At 43.0% G+C, this 16,855-nt stretch overlaps 1 protein-coding gene across 1 annotated transcript in view; it reads left to right on the top strand.

Moving 5' to 3' along the window:
• The window catches only part of LOC126298269 (glutaryl-CoA dehydrogenase, mitochondrial-like), a 952,805-nt gene that overhangs the window by 102,923 nt on the left and 833,027 nt on the right, over window positions 1–16,855 (top strand). The gene's annotated exons all lie outside the window — the stretch shown is intronic.

Here is a 16,855-nt window from a genome sequence, read left to right on the forward strand (position 1 = left end):
TGTTGCTAGGTAGTTCGCATGCTAGGGGTGTGGGCCAACTTCTGCAGGAGGAATTAGGGTCAGAATACCAGGTCACAAGTTTTTTCAAACCTAGTGCTAGACTGGGGCAGGTTACAGAGGATTTAGGTTCACTATGTAGAGGCTTTACTAAGGGAGATACCATGGTTATTGTGGGTGGGCTGGGCAACAGTATTGACAGAGATCCGGGGTACAGCATAGAGTGTGACCTGGCAAATATTGCATCGGCATTGAGTCATACCAATGTTGCGTTTGTGTCGGTTCTAGAGTGCCATGACCGGCCTCATTTGAGCTCTTCTGTCAGGAGAGTTAATTTGGAGTTGGAACGGCTACTTGGATCCGATGCGGGGTCACACATTGGTGTGGTTCCTGTTGATTCACTCTGTAGGTGGGACTATACTAGACGTGGCCTACAACTCAACAAGAAGGGAAGGGTAAACTGGCTGGGCTGATAGCAGGAAATTTAAAGGGGGGAGGGACTACATCTCATGGTGGTAACTCTTTTTTAGTGTAAGATCAGTGTCCAGTGGGAAACTCAGCCAGGTAAGTACTTAAGAAAGTTAAAGATATTCACAAAAGTAAAATGAAAAATGTTAGTATATTTCATCAAAATATTGGGGAATTGAAGAATAAAATTGATGAGCTTCTGCTTTGTTTAGAAGATATAGAAACTGAGAATGTAATAGATGTACTATGCCTGTCTGAGCATCACATTGTCACTGATATGCAAAAGGTTAGCATCAATGGGTACAAATTAGCTGCACATGTAAGTAGAGATAATATGATGAGAGGAGGAGTTGCCATATATGTCAAAAGCTTCCACAGCGCAAAACATTTAGAAACTAAAAAATTTTGTGTAGAGCAACATATGGAAGCATGTGCCACTGAACTAAAACTAAACGATGGCACTTTCATAATTGTAACAGTGTATAGGTCCCCCTCAGGGAATTTCCAGCTATTTATAGAAAACTTGGTTGCTTTGTTGTGCTATCTGTCAGACAGGGGGGAGCAAATTATCATTTGTGGGGATTTCAATGTTGATTTCCTGAAAGAGTGTGATAGGAAGAATGACCTTGTAGTATTACTCAGTTCTTTCAATTTGAGCTCCGTCATTGATTTTCCTACTCGGATAACAAAGAACAGCAGGACATTGATAGATAACTTTTTATAGACCAAGATAAGTTTAAGGACATAAATGCTTATCCTGTAGAGAATGGTCTTTCAGATCATGGTGCACAGCTAGTTACAGTACATGGCATAGCTCCATGCAGTATATCAAATCAGAATTTCAAAGCAGTGCGTTCAATTAACAATATAAATACTGCAAACTTTAGGGAAAGACTAAAGGAGCTAGACTGGGATGAAGTGTATATGGAACCCGATGCAAACTTGAAATATAAATTATTTCACAATACATTTTTAAGGGTATTTGAAAATTGTTTTCCCAAGAAAACAGTGAAACATAATTCCAAGAAAACATATAAAAAACCTTGGCTAACTAAAGGAATAAGAATATCTTGCAACCGTAAAAGAGAACTGTATCTAACAGCAAGAGGGAGTACTGACCCCGAAATTGTTCAATATTATAAAAACTATTGTGCGGTACTAAGAAAAGTTATTAAAAAGTCCAGAAGCATGTGTATCATGTCTGAGATCAGTAACTCTGATAATAAAATTAAAGCAATTTGGAATATTATTGAAAGGGACACAGGGCAACCAAGAGCACAGGAAGACTTTAGTGCCATAAAACTGAATGACAAGTGTACTAGCAAACAATCTGAAATTGGAAATATTTTCAATAATCATTTTTTAAATGTTGTGGAGAAAGTAGGATCTAGATCTTCACTAGAAGAGGCAAGACTTCTAATAGAAGAGGCCATACCTGTGCAGTTTGAAACAACTGTATTTCCACGAACCTCTCCCTCTGAAATCAGTAAAATAATAAACTCACTGAAAAGTAAAAGCTCTTATGGAATTGATGGCATTTCCAGCAAGATACTTAAAGCTTGTTCCCCACAGATAAGTAGGATTGTCAGCCACGTATGTAATACCTCTTTGGAGCAGGGTGTTTTCCCCGATAGACTGAAATATGCCATTGTAAAACCATTGCATAAAAAGGGGGATACGTCGGATGTCAACAACTATCGCCCAATCTCTCTTCTGACAGCTCCATCAAAAATTTTTGAGAAAGTAATGTATTCAAGAGTAACCTCCCATATATGTAAAAATAAAGTACTAACAAAATGTCAGTTTGGTTTTCAGAAAGGCTTTTCAACAGAAAATGCTGTATACGCTTTCACTGATCAAATATTAAATGCTCTGAATAACCAGACATCACCCATTGGTATTTTTTGTGATCTCTCAAAGGCCTTTGACTGTGTAAATCATGGAACTCTTTTAGATAAGCTAAATCATTACGGTTTGAGGGGGGCAGTGCACAAATGGTTTAATTCATACTTAACTGGAAGAATGCAGAAAGTTGAAATAAGTGGTTCATGTAATGTTAATACAACAGCTGATTCCTCAAACTGGGGGGCTATCAAGCACGGGGTCCCACAGGGTTCAATCTTAGGTCCTTTAATATTCTTGATATACACTCCTGGAAATGGAGAAAAGAACACAGTTACACCAGTGTGTTAGACCCACCATACTTGCTCTGGACACTGCGAGAGGGCTGTACAAGCAATGATCACACGCACGGCACAGCGGACACACCAGGAACCGCGGTGTAAGCCATCGAATGGCGCTAGCTGCGCAGCATTTGTCCACCACCGCCGTCAGTGTCAGCCAGTTTGCCGTGGCATACGGAGCTCCATTGCAGTCTTTAACACTGGTAGCATGCCGCGACAGTGTGGACGTGAACCGTATGTGCAGTTGACGGACTTTGAGCGAGGGCGTATAGTGGGCATGCGGGAGGCCGGGTGGACGTACCGCCGAATTGCTCAACACGTGGGGCATGAGGTCTCCACAGTACATCGATGTTGTCGCCAGTGGTCGGCGGAAGGTGCACGTGCCCGTCGACCTGGGACTGGACCGCAGCGACGCACGGATGCACGCAAAGACCGTAGGATCCTACGCAGTGCCGTAGGGGACCGCACCTCCACTTCCCAGCAAATTAGGGACACTGTTGCTCCTGGGGTATCGGCGAGGACCATTCGCAACCATCTCCATGAAGCTGGGCTACGGTCCCGCACACCGTTAGGCCGTCTTCCGCTCACGCCCCAACATCGTGCAGCCCGCCTCCAGCGGTGTCGCGACAGGCGTGAATGGAGGGATGAATGGAGACGTGTCGTCTTCAGCGATGAGAGTCGCTTCTGCCTTGGTGCCAATGATGGTCGTATGCGTGTTTGGCGCCGTGCAGGTGAGCGCCACAATCAGGACTGCATACGACCGAGGCACACAGGGCCAAAACCCGGCATCATGGTGTGGGGAGCGATCTCCTACACTGGCCGTACACCTCTGGTGATCGTCGAGGGGACACTGAATAGTGCACGGTACATCCAAACCATCATCGAACCCATCGTTCTACCATTCCTAGACCGGCAAGGGAACTTGCTGTTCCAACAGGACAATGCACGTCCGCATGTATCCCGTGCCACCCAACGTGGTCTAGAAGGTGTAAGTCAACTACCCTGGCCAGCAAGATCTCCGGATCTGTCCCCCATTGAGCATGTTTGGGACTGGATGAAGCGTTGTTTCATGCGGTCTGAACATTCAGCATGAACGCTGGTCCAACTGAGGCGCCAGGTGGAAATGGCATGGCAAGCCGTTCCACAGGACTACATCCAGCATCTCTACGATCGTCTCCATGGGAGAATAGCAGCCTGTATTGCTGCGAAATGTGGATATACACTGTACTAGTGCCGACATTGTGCATGCTCTGTTGCCTGTGTCTATGTGCCTGTGGTTCTGTCAGTGTGATCATGTGATGTATCTGACCCCAGGAATGTGTCAATAAAGTTTCCCCTTCCTGGGACAATGAATTCACAGTGTTCTTATTTCAATTTCCAGGAGTGTACATTAATAACTTACCATTCCATATTGATGAAGATGCAAAGTTAGTTCTTTTTGCTGATGATACAAGTATAGGAATAACATCCAAAAACCAAGAAGTAAGTGATGTAATTGTAAATGATGTTTTTCACAATATTATTAAGTGGTTCTCAGCAAATGGACTCTCTTTAAATTTTGATAAAACACAGTATATACAGTTCCGTACAGTAAATGGCACAACTCCAGTAATAAATATAGACTTTGAACAGAATTCTGTAGCTAAGGTAGAATTTTCAAAATTTTTAGGTGTGTCCATTGATGAGAGGTTAAACTGGAAGCAACACATTGATGGTCTGCTGAAACGTCAGAGTTCGGCTACGTATGCTATTAGGGTTTTTACAAATTTTGGTGATAAGAATCTCAGTAAATTAGCTTACTATGCCTACTTTCATTCACTGCTTTCATATGATATCATATTCTGGGGTAATTCATCGTTGAGTAGAAAAGTATTCATTGCTCAAAAATGTGTAATCAGAATAATTGCTGGAGCCCACCCACGGTCATCTTGCAGACATCTATTTAAGGATCTAGGGATCCTCACAGTAACCTCACAGTATATATATTCACTTATGAAATTTGTTGTTAATAATCCAGCCCAGTTCAAAAGTAATAGCAGTGTGCATAGCTATAACACCAGGAGAAAGAATGATCTTCACTATGCAGGGTTAAATCTGACTTTGGCACAGAAGGGGGTAAATTATGCTGCCACGAAAGTCTTTGGTCACCTACCAAACAGCATCAAAAGCCTGACAGATAGTCAACCAACATTTAAAAATAAATTAAAAGAATTTCCAGATGACAACTCCTTCTACTCATTGGCTGAATTTTTAGATATAAATTAAGGGAGGAAAAAAAACTAACTTAAGCATTAGTGTCATGCAATATTTTGTGTAATGTAATATCTTGTACAGACATCTTTCATTAACCTGACATGTTCCACATCATTACGAAGTGTCGTATTCATGATCTGTGGAACAAGTATTAATCTAATCTAATCTCCTACATCTCACTGTCCGAGTCGGTTACATCACCCTCTCCCCCCCATCCCAAAGGTGGCAAATATGACACAGTGGGAGAAGCGGCCCCTTTAGTGCCAACTGTGATAAGTTGGTGGCAGGGCAATGATTGGTACGGGGGGTGGGAGGGCCCCTTGTGGGGCTGAGTCCGAGATAGGCTGCATGTCTATGTTGACAATCCCAGGACTGTCAATAGCAATGGTAGTGCATGGAGCAGCCAGTGGAGATAGACCAACCTCTGCTGGATCTGGAACGGAGACAGACTGTAGTGCCTGAGTGCAGTCTATGAGCACTTGGGCACTGAGGGGCTAGCTGATGCAAGGCACAGCTGGTGGATGAAGAAGAGTCAGGAGAGGGTGAGGCGACATGGCGTCCATGGCTGAAGATGCCAACTGTGGCAATATGGAGCGTAGTTGATTATGTTGACACTGCCAGATAAGGAACCCAGAATGAACAGCGAACAATCGCCCCCAAACCGAGATGCCAAGCTGGAACCGGCGACAGGTGTGAGGCACGGGAGCCAAGATCCTCGAGGAGACAGCAGTGTAAGGAGAGTCCACAGCAGCTGACTATGCAATAACTTAGCAGGGTTCTTAGGGCCTCATCTGTAGAAGCAAAGTGTACATGGCCGACATCTTCTCCTTGAAACCTGTACCCTCTGTTCCGCCTCACTGTTGGATTGCAGGTTGAATGGGGCAGTGAGCAAGTGTGTGATCCGTTGGTGCTCACAAAAACAGTGAACTATGTAGAGGCAAACGGGGACCTTTGTCTGGGTTAGTGGTTGATAGGAGACTCTCAGTTGCAAAGATGTGAAACAGGGCCCAAATGACATTTGCTGACGTAGTAGAGGCGAGTGTTGGATATAAGGAAACTTGGAGAATGAGTTGAGCACAATGGGCCACATCCATCACAAAAGAGCTGGCAAAGTCAATGTGAAGACAATCCCAAGAATGGAGCCAGGGCAGAAAAACCTTGAAAGAGGGAGGGGGGAGTGAGCTAGCTGCTTGCAGGCATACGTGGTACAGGATCAAACAGATATTGGTTTTGGTGGCCATCCACTAGGCATGCCAAAGGGCCAGCTGCTTCATACAGGAAACAGCCCAGCGACTGGCACATAGAAGATCCAGGACCTTCGAGTGCAGGGCTGGCCAAATAATGACTTAAGAGGCCAGTCTTGTTCTGTCTGGAGGAGAACACCATTACAGGAGGAGAGCTAGGATGGAGGGTGAAGTATGTCCCCAGCATGCCATGGGTGTCATTGGGCAATCTTTCAGGTCAACCATGCCAGTTCCACTAGACAACAGAGTGTCAGGTCCACCCATGTCTGAGCCGCACATTGAGTGGAACTCCTGAAAGGTCAACAAAGTCTAGTTGAAAAATAATGAACAGTGGCTTCTTGAATGTCAAACTCGGGATCCGGGCCATCCAGCAGATGACGCAGACCCTTGGTATTTGCATGGCAACCAGAAGGTTTGTCGAGAAAGTTGTATGTGTATGTGGGTGGAAACATTGCCCATCACTTAAGCCTTTGTGCAGGTTTGTCCAGGAGTCTCGACTAAGTACCAAAGAATGTGAATAATAGCTTGTGGTCCATGATAAATTGAAATTTCACACAGTACAGACAGTTATAAACATTTCACTGTGTAGGCAATATCCGTAAGAAGTTGCGCTTAGCTTCGCTTAGAGATTTAAAAAGGAAAGCAGTGGGATGTTCAGAGCCATTGGGGTCTGGGCATGAGAGCACCACGCCAAGTATATGCTGTGGGGCATCAGTGTCAAAGAGAAGGGCTTTCCCGATGAGTATGGGATGAGGCATGGCGCAAATTGCAGAGCCTGTTTTAGTGCAAGAAATGCTGCCTCACACACAGATGACCACATAAAGTGAGCGACCATAGTAGCAAATCCTCGCCAAAAAGCAGTGTAGTTCTTCCAGAGTTGGGGGTGGGGCATTTTATCGATGGCTGCACATGGTCTCTGGTCATACAGATGTTTTGTTTGCAGAGGAGGAGGCCAAAGTACTCCACTGAGGGCTGAAAAAGCTTACACTTTCTGAGGTTACATTTCAGGCCCTTGGACTATAAGTGAGAAAATGAGGAGTGCAGATTCTGGAGGTGCTTGGTTCCTCTCACATTGGTGTCATCTAAATAACTGCCACATGGGGGAACGCTCTGAATCAGTTGTTCCAAATAGCACTGAAAAAGAGCTGGGGCACTAGTGATTTCAAATGGAGACCAGTTATATCTGTACAAGTCAAAGGTCACAGGAATCTGTGTGTAACAGCAGCCGTAAATGTGTGCCTGACAGATCAGTCTTTTTGTTACAGTCTCTGTTCTGTAGTTTGGAGAACAGATCCTCTGGACATGGAATTGGAAAAGAATCTACTATCATCTAGTTGTCCATAGGCTTAAAATCACCACCCAGACTGAGACAGTCATCTGGGTTTTTGTCAATGGTGGGTGGTGAAGCCCACTGACTGGAAGAAACTTTGACAGCCACATCAAGGGTGATCAACCTGTCCAGCTCCGTCTTCACTGTGTCCTGGAGGATGTGAGGAATCGGGGGCATCAGTGCAGAACACGGGGACGAACATGGCTTCAGTTGAAGGCGTACCTCGACAGATACTTCCCGACCCAAACATGGAGCGAACAGTTTCGAAAATGAGGTCATCATATATTAAATACCTTAAAACAGAATATCTAGGGAGACTAAACAAACATTCTCAGAAATGGAAAACCCAGATTACTTGAAAACATTAACCCAAAAACGTTTTCTGCTGTGCTAAAACAAACCATCAAAAATGAAAGCATGCTGGACACATTTTTATATGAGACTTCTGTTGAAAACCCACAGCCACAGGCCATGACCTTACTCTGAAATGGTTACAGATGTGCCAGCATCCACCTGGAAAGGTACCACCTGACCCATCACATGCTGCATGAGTAGGAGTTTGAAGGGTTTCCCTGTTGCCAGGCTAAGACAGTGCCAATGGTGTGAATGGAGTCAGTTGGAAAAGATGATACTGTGTGCGTGGCCACATCACTAATCCACTGTGCAGGCACGACATGGCACATGGAAGCAATGTCACCATGAATGACATGGCAAAACTGATAGCAAACTGGTGTAGGCAGCACTCGTGCAAATGCCAGTAGAAATACTGAGGGCATGAGCGAAGATGGCGCTGCCCCATGTGCCTGCCAGGCATGGAAGGAGACACAACCTCCAAAAAAGAACTATAAGTGGGAACACTTGATGTGTCATTGTGCAACTCAGAATGACTGTGAGGTACAAGTTGTTTACTCAGAATTCCAGGGTGCGCTTCAGTTTTCCTGGTGCGTGCTTGCGACATGTGTACTGCTGGTCTGGCCGTCACAGCCAGTGTAGTAAAAAGAGATTCCCCTGTACAGTCCACTCACTATTCCAGTTCGAAAGCCCTATAGCAATCGTCCAAGGAAGGATCTGCATGGTGCATAGTTCGTGTGCACGCTTAAATATCCAGTTTAAATTGAAATAGAGGCTCCCTAATCATAGAATCAGCATACAATCTTCGACAAGCATTTGCTGAGCAGATGAAAACATGATGACGATTAAGGGTGTGAAGCTTAATGACCCAATATTGCACGTGCTATTCAAGACTGACTTCCATAGTGGTCTGACAACAAAGTTCAAATATTGGGAAATGACAAAGTATCAGGGTTTGCTGTAGGAGACAACTTGTGGAGCAAAGCTAACACAGCTTGGAAGGATCATGGAAGAAAAATGAACTATCACTTTCCACTGGTGTTGATCATCATTTACACCACAAAATGGTGGTTGAGGTGCTGTAAATATGTGTCCCACAGCTCAACGCCATCCACAAAGGAAGGAAATGGAGGAACAGCTGCAGGCGAGGCATCTCGTGACAGACAACGCTGACAACTGTTGTTGTAAAACCAACTGCTGATGCTGTTGCCCCACTATTTGCCTGTCCAACTATCGCTGGAACTGTTATTGTGCCAGTCACTGGTGCAGCAATTTTGAGTCCACATGTCAATGTAATTGAAGCTCAACAGATCCGGAAAATACTAGTTGCCACTGTTGAGGTTTACACTCACCAACACTATATTCCATATTCACTGGACAGACAAGTGGTAAAGAAGTATTACATAATCACATAGTCCATGAGTAGTCTCGGTATGAGATGGTAATTGTCATCACACAGTGGCTGGCGTAATAGGCGGATCATATAGCGCCAATGGGAAGTGCGGTACCCAGTGGAGCATCCGCTTATATCAGGCAGGACAGCCACAGGACTCCACCAGGTGATGCGATGATTGCCCTGAGAGCATGGCTTCTTTCTGCCAGTTGTGTTGTGGTGGCCACTCACAGCTCGCAGTGCCATCTCACTGTCCAAGTTGATTATGACAAGGTGCATTCATGAAAGCTATTTTGATCAGCTGGCCATTAAAATTACAAAACCATGAAAAAAGCCTGTGACAAACAACAGATTGGCATGAAATTTACTACTTTCTTGAATACACAAATAATGAGCATATTGGCACAAACACATAAAGTAGATAGCAAATTAAATATTATACAGCAGTTTTCTCATTGGGAAATCACAGTTTCATGTTTGTTATTTGTAAGAATACTTTGTTATGAAATGTGTAAGAAGCAGAAATGTCGTCCAGAATTTGTCAGATTTCAATAGTGGCATTATTGTGGCCTATGAAGACTGTGGTTCATGGTTCCTCGGTATTGTCACATAACCAGAATTGCGTCCAAATTCAAAAGCAGGACTGCCAATGAAGTGCAACACTCGGCACTGAATGCTCGTTTATTACAGACACCAATTTAAATATTTATCAAATGACTTGCCGGCAGCACATATACAAAAATTGTCATTACAATGCAAAGGAATATACATAGAGATATATTTAAAATAATGAACTAGTGAATAAAATATTTCTTATACATACAATGGTCAACGTGATATGATACACAGAAATATGACATGTATTATGTGAGACTAGAAGCTTTTTGTTACACATAGATGTGCAGGTCTTGGATCCACTTCATAGCTCGAGGTGGGGCTTCTATGAAGTCCTCTTCTGATCCACTGAATTTCCTGGTAGGACACACTTTTGTGATGTGGTCCAGAGATTGCTCAGGTGCTCCACAGTCATAGCTTGGGTTATCTACAAATCCCCGTTTATAGAGCGTGGCCTTGCATCTAGTATAGCCACTTCAGGTACAGTTGAGGTTAAACCATTCTTTCCTAGCAAAGTTGATCCCTTTTAGTGCTTTTGAGGGGTCAGTTATAAGGTGATAATTACTGAATGAGTTCTCCCATTCCTTTTTCCAAGTGTCTGCAAGGTTAAAGCTTTCCTCTCCTCTTATGTTGCTGTTATTGCATATCGGATTTCATGACTTCAATCAGTCATTTGGTAAATTTCTAATGATGTCTTGAATAGATAGGCATTTTTCGTCATCTGTTTGTGTAATTTTTTCGCATTCCTTAATAGATGTTTTTTGCCGCCTTACTTTTCGCAGTGCCATGTTGGCGATGACGGAGAGCCATTGTATTGGGGTAGATTTTAATGTCGCAGCGATAAGATGCATGGTATCATGTAGCTACACAACTACCATCTTGGTATGGTGACTTCTCTGTCAGACAGGAGCACAGTATTTTGCAGTGGTGTAGAATATTGATGTTGCTGTTGTTCGTAGAGTTGATGCATCTGCACCCCAGGAAGTACCCGCCAATTTTCTAATAATATTATTCCATGTTTTGAGCTTCTGACTGACACTTTTAAGGAGTTCTTTGTAATTTAGGGTCCTGCCCAGTGTTACACCCAAATATTTAGGATGGAAGTTGTGTTTCACCCTCTGTTGGTCAAATAACGTGGTCAGCCTTTCATTGGCGGCTTTATTGTTGTGATGAAAAGTTCAGACTTCTGTCTTAGAAGGGATTGGGTGCAGACACCATCTTCTGTAGTATTTGTTAAGACCTTCAAGGTCATCCGTTAAAGTCTTTGCCCCTTGTTTGAGAGATTTTCTTTGAATTGATATGCCCAGGTTGTCAGCATATCCCAATGTTTTGCTCACTGTGTCAGGTGTATCGCTGGTGTAGAGGTTGAATAGTAGTGGTGCTAAGACTGAGCCCTGGGGTAGTCCATTCGTGATCTTAAAAGAGTTACTGACGTCCATTCCACTTGTCACTTTAAAGTTGCAATTGGTGAGCATGTTCTTCAGGACAGTTGTGAGCCAAAGCCATGGGATCGCTTTCCTCAGTTTCAGCATGAGACCATCCAGCCAAACAGTATCATAGGCAGCTGTTAAGTCCATGAATGCCACTGATGTTTTCAGTCCCCTTCGGAAGCCAGCTTCTATGTATGATGTCAAAGCCAGTACTTGCTCGCAGCAGCTATGATTATTGAGGAAGTTTGCCTGGAATGGTGGTATTACTTCATCTATAGCCTTATATATACGGTTGTATATGAGCTTTTCCACCAATTTGTAGCTTGTGCTCAGTAATGATAATGGGCAATAGCTTGTTGGATCTTTGGGTGATTTACCTCGTTTGAGTATTGCTATAGTGTGAGCTATTTTAAACAGTTGTGAGATCTTCCTAATGTTGAGAATGTGGTTGTAGAAATTTCTTAGCCAAGGTTTGCAGTTCTTCCGTAGGTGTTTGATGAAATCTGGGAAGATCCCGTTTGTGCCAGCAACTTCCCAAGTTTTGAGGCTCGTAATGGCTTCTTTTATTTCTAGCTCTGTGAAGGTGTTCAAGTAATAGGGGTGAGGTTGCAGATTTTTGGCCATTTCGTCCAACTCTTTCTTTCCTTCAAATGCAGTTGTTCGGTCCAGAGGAACATTTTCAGCTTGTTGTTTAATGTGTTGTGCTATCTGTGAGGCATGTAAGGTTGGTTCACTAATGGTTTTAGAAAAAGCAGAGCCCAGTTACCTTAGTAGGCACCATGCCTTTCTGCTGGAATGGGTAAAGTTAAACTCAGATGTTAATGTTTTCCATCTGTTTCTCCATTTTTGGTTTAATGATTCTAGTATTTGTTTTCCCTTTTTGTTATCAATGCTCTTGCTGTTCTCTTTGTATAGCTCTTCAGTATGTTTCTCTTAGCAGCACTGATTATCATCCCAATAAATCATTTGTAGTTTTCTACTTTAGGTTTGATCCATTGAATGTTGTCTTTGATTTCTTTGGTATACTGTGGCCGATTTGCTTTGTTAAAGTTCCATCATAATTTCCTGATGAAGGTTTCTAGGGGGAATTATATACGCACAGTGATTAGCATAGGCCTGTGTTGACTGTTTGCGAAGCTCTTTAATATTTTCTTTGTGTGGGGTAGAGGGATGTTATTAGTGTCCTTGCTAACTGTACACAAGTCTGGGTTGGTGTTTGTGTTCCATGTTGGTGACTGCAAAGTTTTCAGGTCCTTGGCATCAAAGCTCACATGTAGATCTTCTTTTTCTATCCACTGGGCTAGTTTTTCACCATTTTCATCAGTGTTGCTGTAGCACCAATTAGTATGCCAGCTATTAAAGTGAGAGGGAAGGTGGGAAGTACAGAATTTACCCAGGTTGTTTTGGATGGTTTGTAAGTAGCCATGATAGTTACACTGTTAACGTCGATGGCAATTGTTTCAACGTCATGTTGCTGTTTTTCTTTAATTATTCTATAGTGACTGAGAGTGTTCCTGATGTATACAGCTAACTTATGGTTAGTAGGTGGTATGTGTGCTATCAGCTTATATCCTGCAATATTAATTCTTGCTTCAGGAGCTTCTGGTGGCTGGTGAGTTTCTTGAAGAGCTATTATGTCAATGGTATTATCAGTTGCCAATCTGCTTAGGTATTCACATTTGTCTCTGGAGATTGCTTTTATGTTGATTTTCAAATTATTTAATTTGGAGCCAAAGTGCCTTGTGTTTAAAAATGCCATTTTCGTTTTGTGGGCACCATTAGAGATCGCTGTGATCCAGTATGGTCTTTGTTTGTGTAGACTTTTCGATGTCCTTTTCATGAAGGACGTTGCATGGAGTGCACCATCTTGGATGTCGTCTGCATGTTACACCCCAGCATGCAGCAAGAAATAGAGCAGAGCTGACCTCCTGGATGGCCAATGCTTCTGTCTATACAAATGTAGAATATTCCAGAATGTACAAACATAAGACATATCTAGAACATTTAAGAAATGATAAGTACTTTACCTGGTGGTCTTGTTTGAACTGGCAACCCACAACATGTCAAATAGCTGTTTCAGAAATTCTCACTAGGCTCCTTGCATTCTGGTCATGTTCTCACATCTTCTTCACTGTGGTGACCATTAAAGGTAGCTACTCCCATTGAAGCTTTGTGGTCATCAAGTAGGCCTTAAATTTCCTCAAATGGGAAGCCAACACCTTCGATCTGTGCCTCAGGAGCATAAGAGGGCTTTATAAGGAGAAAACAGAAAATGTCTCTATGCTTTTGTCTTCTTGGTGAAGAGACATAATCCTTAACTTTGTATGTGATGTCAGACAAGCAGCAAAGGACGTGATACAGCCTGAAGTAGCACTTCAGTAACTTTTCCAATAGCCTTGCTTACTGCACAGGCATAAAAATCTATCCCTAGTCTTTGGGGCTGTATCTCACTGGCCAGTTCTTGGCGTTGCAGCACTCTTGATCTTTCTCCAGGACATCCATTTTTTCTTTTCAGCCTTGTGAACATGGAGCAGAAAGAACAGTGTTAAGCCTGCAGTGTCCTGCTGTGCTGAGTTGTATGCAAATGTAGCGACAGGCAGTACTGTATCTCAGGGTCTGTGTTTGACATCAATGTACGTTGATAGCATATCTGATATACTTCTTATTAAAGCCTTCTGTGAGGCCATTTGCATGTGGATGGTAGGCAGTTTTGACCTGTGAATGATGTCTCAATGTGAAATTACCTCCGATACTACTCTTGACTGGAAAACGTTTCCACATTCAGAAATCTTCAGCCAGGGTGCTCTGTGCCTCAAAATGATGTCTTCTGCAAAGAATCTTGCAATTTTCAGAGATTTGGCAGTCAACTTTGGTGACAACATAGCGGGTGAAGTAGTTAGTGCAGACTGTAATCCATTGATTTCTATTTGTTGTCTTCACGAACATCCCCAAGAGGTCAATTCCAGGTTCGTGGAATGTTGCTACTGTGGTGGATTTGGCACAAGATGCCCCAGAGGCAGCTGCAGCATATTCTTCTGTTGCTGGTGTTCCTTACAGTAGCTCACATAGTGTCAAATGGATCAGTGGACACCTGGCAAATGATACCTGTGTTGGATTCTGTCTAGATTCTTCACGAACCCTAGATTGGCGCTTTGTGTAATAGCTTCAGGATAACTGTCTACATAGCAGGGATGATAAGCAGCCATTTGCACCCAGTTGGATCATAGTTCCTCTTATACAAGGTTCTGTTTATTAACTGGAATTCTCCTTTGGTCAGTTCTTCAATCTTCAAAACTTCTATGGCTTTCAGCAATGCTGACTCTCTCCACTGTTCAGCAGCTATGTCATTTAATGCAGCAGTTACTGAGATTTTGTCCATACTGCTGTGTTCTGCAATGGGATTCCTTGAAAGGAAGTCTGTGTCCTTGTGTTTGCATCCACTTTTGTATACCACTGTGGTGATGTACTCCTGAAACTACTCAGTGCCCATCTTGCTAGTCGACCAGACAGAGCCTTCAGCCTAGTGAGTTAGCACTGGTCTGTCACAACTGAATGGTTTGTCAAGAATATGCCCAGCACTGATAAAATATGTGACTGCTCTTATTTTCTCTGGATCAAGATGGACTCCAGTGTCATTAACTAGGTGTCCCAAGATTTGTATTTTTTGTGTGGTGAAGAGGACCATTTTTAGATTCGAGTGGAGGCCTGGAGTCTGAACACATTTCAACACGATTGTCAGCCATCTTATATGGTCTTCAAATGTCTTTGAAAAAACGACAGTGTCATCCATGTAGCAAAGACACACTGTCCATTTAAGGTGTCAGAGCAGGTTGTGACCATCATATGTTTGCAGGTGGCTGCAACGTTACTCAGTCCAAACGGTATAACTTTCAACTCATAGTGGTCAATGAGAATTATGAGTGCATATTTTTCCCGTCAGCTTTGTTTACCATGATTAGCCAGTATCATGTCCGCATGTCCATAGTTGAGAAATACTTTGCTCCTTTCAACTAGTCTGGGGTGTCACCCATCCACAGCACACATTTGGGAGGACGATGGTTCAAATCTACATCCAACCATCCGAATTTAAGTTTTCTGTGATTTATGTAAATCACTCCATGTCTCCAGGCAAAATCTGGGATGGTTCCTTTAAAAAATCATGGGCAATTTCTTTCCCCATCCTTGACAAAATCTGAGCTTGTGCTCTGTCTCTAATGTCCTCATTGTCAATGAGACGTTAAACACCAATATTCCTTCCTTTGAAGTCAAAAGTGAGTAATATCATAGAACCTTGTGACATTTTGGGCATTTGCTTTTTCTTTTATTAAAATAAATTTCCTTCATAAGCTAATAAAGATATGTTTGCAATTAATTTGTTTTCTTCCTTCAGGGGGTTCATGACTCTTTCATGAGCATCTGTGTGAGAGTGCAAGGCCCCAAGCTATTGCAGCACCTGCTTTCTTTCTTGCGCTGCAGTCTCTCATCTCAGACTATCCTTCCTTCTCTTACTTATTTTCTGATGATTGGGGCCTTTGATGCTGACCCAGTTATCTTCTAGGTTTTGTCTTCCCTTCTCGACATTTCATTCATTTACTTTACAAAACTTTTTGGTTGAAGTAATTTTTTGTGCAAGGGTGACATTCATTCTCAAAAGAGTGTGTTCTGGCTTGGGAAGAACATCTTAAATAGCATGTACTGCATGCAGTGTACAAGATCACATGCACACAATACCTGTGTAATCTCATTATGGGCTTAAAAGCCAATGTGATAGCCATTCCGATGCAGGGGATTCATTATGTACTCTTTCAGTACAGCTTCCTCACACCATAGGGATCATATTGCTGGTACCTGAGCTGTTAGCTCCCCACGCATGCGAAGGAGTAGATGCCTGTCTTCCTGGGGCATCAGGACTCCCAGCAATATCTGTCACGTGAGAGGGCCTCTGCTGCGGATGGCTGTCCCCTATGGCTAGAGCCCTGGATCAGAGTTGGTGGCATCAAGGCATATGTTTTGCACATGAAACGTATCAAATTAAACTAAAGCAATGATCATTCTGATCTGGTCGTTTCTTCAGATGGCTGTAGAAATTTCAATACGGGCAGTTATAATCCTGTGGCTTTCCCTACCCGAGCTACTCCATGGGAAGAGGAACAGTCCAGATGATTGGCAGGGAAACACTTTATCCAATACTTAGTATGTGCTTGAACAGATGGGGGTACTTTTACTGTGATAAATCATATTATTTTTTGTGGAATATATTGAAGATAAATAGGGAGAAGAAGAGTCATTCGAAAAATTGTGCTGTGGTTCATTACTGATTAAAGTCTTCTGTGCTGCATGATCTAGTGCTCTTCAGGTGCGTAAATGACTGGGTGACATATCAGTGACCACTTTTCGACATGAAAGTTTGAATATGGCCCAAGTAGTCATCTTTCAGAGACCTCGCACTCCAAACAGACAAGGAGCCAAGTGCTAATATCGAAAAGTGAGGCGTACATTTTCTCTGGCCCCAAGGATAATCAAACAGATACTGGTGCTTTCATTTTAGTCTTTAAAGTAAGTTCCCTCACCCCTCGGAAAAATTTAAGGTC

This window comes from Schistocerca gregaria, chromosome X (assembly GCF_023897955.1).
Source record: "Schistocerca gregaria isolate iqSchGreg1 chromosome X, iqSchGreg1.2, whole genome shotgun sequence".
In the NCBI taxonomy this organism is placed as follows: domain Eukaryota; kingdom Metazoa; phylum Arthropoda; class Insecta; order Orthoptera; family Acrididae; genus Schistocerca; species Schistocerca gregaria.